This window comes from Bidens hawaiensis, unplaced genomic scaffold, assembly GCF_021521415.1.
Source record: "Bidens hawaiensis isolate Kalapana, Puna unplaced genomic scaffold, B.hawaiensis_p1.1 tig00075687_1, whole genome shotgun sequence".
Taxonomy (NCBI): domain Eukaryota; kingdom Viridiplantae; phylum Streptophyta; class Magnoliopsida; order Asterales; family Asteraceae; genus Bidens; species Bidens hawaiensis.
Genome location: NW_027503115.1, coordinates 14,858 through 22,220, shown reverse-complemented (window position 1 = coordinate 22,220; position 7,363 = coordinate 14,858). Strand labels below are relative to the sequence as shown.

Genomic DNA, 7,363 nt, shown 5'->3' with positions numbered 1-7,363 from the left:
ATTCGGTTGATGTGGGTGGCTCTCTGGCGGCGCGTGGAGACTCACGCGCTCTGATTCATGGTCCGTTTCAAAACCCTAGATCTGTTGATAACCGTGGTACCGGGTTTTTTGGTAGCCGTGAGTTGAATTTTACTGAGTTTAGATCTGTCGACGTGGCGGCTAATGGTAAAACTGTGAATTCGTCGTATCATAAGGCGGAATCCGGTAAGATTTTGAATTTCGGTGAGAGTAAAAGTAAAGCTCATGAAGAGAATAATAATATTAATGGTAATGGGAATGGTAATAATAATAATAAGAAGAGATCTCCGACTTCGTGTGGTAGTAACGAAGACGGGATGCTCTCGTTCGTCTCGCGAGTGATCCCGCCTTCGAGCAATGTGAAATCGGGTGGTGTGCAGATAACCCGAGCGGATTCCGACCATTCGGACCTTGACGCGTCGGTGATACGAGAAGCGGAGAGCATTCGCGTTATGGAGCCCGAGAAGAAGCCGAGAAAACGAGGACGGAAGCCGGCGAATGGGCGAGAAGAGCCGTTGAATCACGTGGAAGCGGAGAGGCAGAGGAGGGAGAAGCTAAACCAGAGGTTCTACGCGCTACGGGCGGTGGTTCCGAATGTTTCGAAAATGGACAAGGCGTCGCTCCTCGGGGACGCGATATTGTACATTAACGAGTTGAAGTCAAAAGTGGAAAACTCGGAGTCTGATAAAGAGGAGTTGAGGAACCGAGTGGAGACGTTGAAGAAAGAGTTAGCGAGCAAGGATTCTCGACAGACGTGTTCCTCCACTATAACGGAGGACATGAAAGCGTCCGCGTTGTTTCCCAGGGCGGATCTGGATGTGGATGTGAAAGTGATCAGTTGGGACGCAATGATTAGGATCCAATGTAATAAAAAGAATCACCCGGCTGCCCGGCTCATGGGGGCGTTGATGGAACTTGATTTGGAAGTGAACCACGCGAGTGTGTCGGTTGTGAACGAGTTGATGATCCAACAAGCTACCGTGAAAATGGGTGGGCGGTTGTATAGCCAGGATGAGCTTCGGTTATCGTTAACCAACCGATTTTCGGTTCTGTGATGAAGTGATGTTGTTTATGTAACATAGTAGTGATGTTGTTTATGTAACATAGTACTTAGTAGTAGTAGTATACATACTTATGTTAATTCCGTGTATGTTGTTAGTGTAATGAGTGTATGAATTATCCAAATGTTAAATAAAACGAGAGAGCTTTCTTTCAACAGCTCTCTTCATGTTCATGTGATATGTAATTAGATTAAATATATTAAATGTTGTTATCCGACATGATTTCATGTTTATTTTGGTTTTGAATTAAAAGTAGAAACGCTTGTGCCTAAAAATGTACATAATCTTCTAGTATATTTACCATGTTAAAACAATTCAAGTATATTTACCATGAAGAGCTTTCTTTAAGCTCTGCAATACTTTTGTTAATGTACATAATTCAAGTATATTTACCTAGTAGAAACGATTATGTGAAGAGCTTTTCATATTCAAGTATATGTTTATTTAATCAAAGAAAGCTCATAAGTATGTACATAACTTTTTCTAGTATATGAAAAAGTTACGGCCGCTAGAAAATCGTTGGTGGGAAGTTGGTTAACAATTAAATTTAAAAGAAATACATTGGTAAAGATGAAGGTCCAAAGTTTTAACTATTTATTAAACTTACAAAAGTTAAGTAAAGTTGAGGGGGCAATGTTGTAACTATTTATAGGCATATTTTTTAATGGACAAGTTTACCCTGTTCTTACATGCTATATAATGTGTGCATGATGCATTATAAGTTTACCCTGAGCTTAAAGAAAGCTCTTCACATAATATAGTAGTATACTTGAATTATGTACATTAACAAAAGTACATTAACAAAAGTATTGCGGCCGTAATTCAAGTATATTCAATACTAGAAGATTATGTGAAGAGCTTTCTTTGATTAAATAAACATAGTAGTGATGTTGTTTATGTAACATAGTACTTAGTAGTAGTAGTATACATACTTATGTTAATTCCGTGTATGTTGTTAGTGTAATGAGTGTATGAATTATCCAAATGTTAAATAAAACGAGAGAGCTTTCTTTCAACAGCTCTCTTCATGTTCATGTGATATGTAATTAGATTAAATATATTAAATGTTGTTATCCGACATGATTTCATGTTTATTTTGGTTTTGAATTAAAAGTAGAAACGCTTGTGCCTAAAAATGTACATAATCTACTGGTGTTCAAATATATCAAGTGGGTTTTGGGTAAGAAACTTAAAAGTAGAATTAAATAAAAACTACTACTACTATGAATGATAATGATGAGATAAAATGAAGTTGCAACACATAAAATAGATGAAAATATCTGAATAATTAGAACATGGAAGAAGCATTGAATTCACATGGTGAGATAAAGATTGGTGTGGACTTGTGAGGAGGGCTGGCTGGCCCCTGACATAAAACAAAAGTGTCACTATAAACAAATAACCACGTTTGGTTCATGGCACCACTGAATAAATATAAAAGATCAATCTATTTTTTTATTTTAAGTTTTTAAATGTTTTAATTTTATTAGTCTTTAGATACCCAATTTATACTTTCAGTCATTTCGAAATGATCAGATTCTGATTTTCCCATTATCAAATTATCAAATGAGTGTCCAAGAATAATAAAAGCTAGCACAAAGGAAAAAAAGAAAAACATTGAACTATAGCTGAAAATTTGGTAACTTTTTTTTTTTATAAATTAAATTATAATATTTTTTTAGTAGAGAAAAATAATATAATACAAAGCCATTTATTAAATAAAACATATTATAATAAATATATTATACAACGTGTAAGCCTTCAAGCCAACTTCTTTAACAATATTCTCAGCCACGATTCAAATAAAGTGATAAAAATTGGAACTGGCTGAGAGCTTGTGTATAGTTTATTAAATTCGGATTTATTCCGCTTATGAAAATGTCTCCTAGCATACAACACTCTGAAGATTAGTTGTAATGCTGGAGATACATTTGCCAAGCGAAGGTAACATCATGTTTTTATGTGTTTTATTGTTCGGTTCTAATTACGTTAAAATGCAAACTCTAGGTGCTTATAGTGCAAAAATGTCACCACAGGTGCTCACATGTGAAAAGAGATGTTGACCACAAGGATGCATTTTGCATTTAACTCTATAAAATATATATTTTAAGAGTACTCGTATCTTATTTTCTAAACCGTGTTCGTGAGTCTAAAAAATGTACATTGATAAAAAACTGTTTATTTATACAATCTTTTAAACTGTGAGCTAAGAAAAACGAGCTTAGACCATAAGCTTATGAACTTTTTGAAGAGCAAACATCTTCATGTAGTAAGCAATTATGTGGGATCTAGACATAGTTTAGAAGTCTTGGAGTTTAAGAACTAAAAATATGAAACTTATTTACGAAGCCTACGATTTTTGGGTTGCGCAAACTTGAGGATTTTGGTATGGCACTCGTGTCCACATGTCGTGACTTGTAACTTGTAAGGGAGCAAAAGTTAAAGTTTTTAGTCTTTCCGAATCAAAATGTGCACCTAGTGCCCTTACGCAAGGAGTGTTACTTTTTATTTGTAAATCACTCTACCTTTTGTTTAATGAGACTGGCTTAACCAGTTCTTTCTTTCAAGTTTAAATAACCTCTTTCTTTATAAATATCGATATTTTACCTCCATTTAATGCTTACGAGTTACGACGTGTGTCAAGATGCTTCACTTGTTTAGTCGACTTTTTTCTTTTCTTTTACTGTTACCTCGAAGGCTTCCGGCAAGCTAGCTTTCAAGATCTCTCAATCTCCCAACTGTCAAGATAATTTTCAACAACAATCTATCAAGTGACCAACTTCTCATTAATCATTACCACCATCATTGAAATTGCATATCATTAAGCCATAATCATTTTTATTACCAACAAATTAGCACACTATTTCTTGTCTTCTACATGCATGAATTGATCCCTCACTCTTTGAAAACTTCATGTTAATGATCACCTTAATATCATTTGTCTACTAGCCATTTGGTATTCAGTCATAATCATATGCTTGACAAAACATGAATCATCCTTGTAATTAATTTTAAATTTAAAGTTTGTAAACTATGTTTAGAAATAAGTTTTGATCAGACTTATTTTTATATATATTTTGTTATTTTTACTTCCCTCTAAAACGTACAATTCTAGTTGTAGCAAAATATTGCATGGGCATTATCGTCTAAATATATAAGGTTTCACTCTAATTTTAGATACAAATTTAACTATTAAGCTTTGTTACCGTGTCATGCAACATCAGGATTTGTAAGCTACGTCTGCCTTTGTTACACCTAATACAAAACTACACTTAAATCATTTCCGCTTTAAATTATTAAAATTTAGAATTGTAGGAACTCAGATTTGAGTACATTATTTGTGTTTGAATATTAAAAGCATTGAGCAAGGTTGGCAATTAAAATTTAAAACAAAGGGCTTTACATGAAGCAAGGTTGGTAATCAAAGCTTTTCCCTTTAAACCACAAGGTTTTAATAAAGGTGAGATCATGTTGAGATTTCTTTCATGTACATGAAAGATTATGTCCACTTTTGATAAAAGTTGCATTTTGAAAACTTTTATTATCAAAAACCTTAACTGGTTTTACTAAAAGTACATATATAACTTAAACTTTATAAAAACATATTAATTCATTGAAACACAAATACTTTATCTTGACATGTTTCAAACCAATTAAAAAAAATTCTTTCACAAACCCCCTAGCTTGTTATGATTCTTACCCATACATCAACAATTCTTATTGGTGTCACAAAGAAGACGTGACAACCACAATGTAGGGGATGCCAGTCTTGTGATTCGATTCGAAAGCTATCTTTAGACAACGTGACGATGGCTTTGCATAGATTGTGCAAAAAATGATTTTGGCATCCTTTTTGAGGATTATTCAGATATAAAGGACAACTAAAAGTTCAAAGCCGCTAGGTACGTACATGGGGTATTCTCGACTAAAAAGATTCAAGATTCGATTACTAACAAGTAACAAGGACAAACAGATTCCATAAACATGAAGGGGGGCTAGTGGGCTAATGAATGCTAATGCCTCCAAAGCTCAACTAATTTTTTCATTTTTTTTCCGAGCCCAGTCTTAGAATTTGGAGGGTTGTGGGCCATATGTGATAAAGTATATTAACCAATTAAAACATAAAAAAAAGGTTGAGGCAATGCTCGGGTATTTTTCAATCAAATCGGTTTTAAAACCGAACCAAATCGTAGGTTCCTATAGCAGTTTGGGTATTTTTAATAAAACCGGTTTAAAACCGAGCGAACCGGTTTGGATCAGTTTGTTACTTCTATGCTTAAATCGGTTTGAAATATGCAAATTAAAACCAAACCAGTTCAGTTTGTTAAAAAAAAACCGGTTTGTACACCTCTACTTGCAAGTTGCAATGATTCATTTGGGATCTCAGTTGAAGATTTAAAACGAGTTTTAAAATTATGGTCATTTTAGCAAAAAAAAGAAAAAAAAGTTTATTTTTGCTTTTCATGATAAAACGAGATACGATGATTGTATTGGTGCAAATACGCAAGTAATACGCTACCAAATATTGTCGAGTTGAAGGAATCAAAATAAATGCGTCTAACTGAACCGAAAGTGATCAACCTGAACAAATCCTAATAAAGACAATTTAATTCAAGAACATTAACCTAGGACCAAACAAGGATTGTATAGTATTACACAAATATATACATTACAATAATGTCACATAGGCTACAAATAAATATGTTACAAGATGAAATAATATATAGTCTCATCTAATCATGTACATGAGTTGTTTTTGTCAATATATTATCATTTTTAGGTGGTATTCATTATTGGTTTTAGATCCTCCAAACTCCAATCCCTCCTCATCCCACAACTTCTCATTAACCTTGGTTTACAACCATCATCCTTTCGTTTAAAGCTCCTATCTTTTAACTTTTTTGATAGCCCATAAACCAGTTTAGGGGGTCGTTTAACCTCCTCACCCATGGCCGGCCTAGGGCAGGACCCTTGTTCAATCCCACACCCGTTTGTAAAGTCGTCGTTTGAAATTGTTCTTGGCATGCTATGACAACCTAGACAGATTATATTCATGGTTACAAGGTTTCATGAATGACGAGATCGGTAAGAACTTTTATCGGGTGTTTAGAAGGTATGGGATGAGAATATGGGAATAAAGGAGAGAAAAGATGTACTGTTACGTACATTTTTTGCTTATAGATTGTTGGGGGGACATGTTGCTAGATGATGAAGATATATAAAATTGTGAAAGAAATTTATGTCCATCATTTCTAAATAAAGGCTTAATTCTTGATTTCCTTCCATCAAATTTTGGTTTTACATACTAGAATCATGCTTCTCCACATGTATTTTAGGCAATTATACTTATTTTTTAATGGTTGTGTTGACCAAGTCTTGATCCTTAGGAACATTTATATATGTTAATTAGGTTGATTAATACATGGATAGTAAAAAATATAAAATATTGCTAAATAATAAACATAAGTTAAGAAAACTCATGTACATGTTTCTAACACATGTATGTCATATTGGCATGTGTCATTTTTATAAGGCCGAATCCAATGCAATGCATTTTAAGATGTACTTTTGACTTGGAAACCTTCTCCAAAATGATATTTAATACGTATCATCATTCATCAACCTTATACAAGTAAATTAATTTGACACATTAGTTTACAAGATCCGGGTTGAGCAGAACAAAAGTATAATGCTCTATCTACATTAGAATGTTATGTCACCTCATTATATAATCTTCTTTTCATGTAACAAATATATATTCATATAGATACAGGATTTCAAAGTTTGCAAGTTCTGTGAAACTAGAAAACTAGAAACTAATGTTTTAATAAATACGATCGTACGTATATAGATTTTGAGATACGTACTAGCAAACTGGCCTATTAGCTCAGTTGGTTAGAGCGTCGTGCTAATAACGCGAAGGTCGCAGGTTCGAGACCTGCATGGGCCAAAGTTTTAAGATAATCTTTATTTTTCTTTTTTTACATCGTCGTGCTAATAATGCGAAGGTCGCAGGTTTGAGACCTGCATGGGCCAAAGTTTTAAGATAATCTTTATTTTTCTTTTTTTACATTCTTGTATTACTTTTATTATTATTATTATTTTTTATCATGGTTACGATTAAGAGTTTCAAGACACTATATCTATCTGTAAATCATGTGAATGAAATTGCTGTTCACGTTTATGGATCTATTTTTAGCATAGTTTTAATTTGTTTAAACTCACAACTTTTATACTTACATTCCAAATCGTATGTGAATTTCATATTATTTTTGCTATAATTA

General features: G+C 33.5%; 1 non-coding gene and 1 pseudogene across 2 annotated transcripts; both read left to right on the top strand.

Moving 5' to 3' along the window:
- The first annotated feature begins 5 nt into the window (after nucleotides 1-5).
- On the top strand, nucleotides 6-1,221 carry LOC143606594 (transcription factor MYC2 pseudogene; annotated as a pseudogene). The gene is made up of 2 exons (XR_013148777.1): nucleotides 6-1,102; nucleotides 1,142-1,221. The product of XR_013148777.1 is annotated as a transcription factor MYC2 pseudogene (transcript).
- Nucleotides 1,222-6,955: 5,734 nt separating this feature from the next.
- On the top strand, nucleotides 6,956-7,029 carry TRNAI-AAU (transfer RNA isoleucine (anticodon AAU)). Its single transcript has one exon. It is a non-coding gene; the product is annotated as a tRNA-Ile (tRNA).
- Nucleotides 7,030-7,363: the final 334 nt, after the last annotated feature.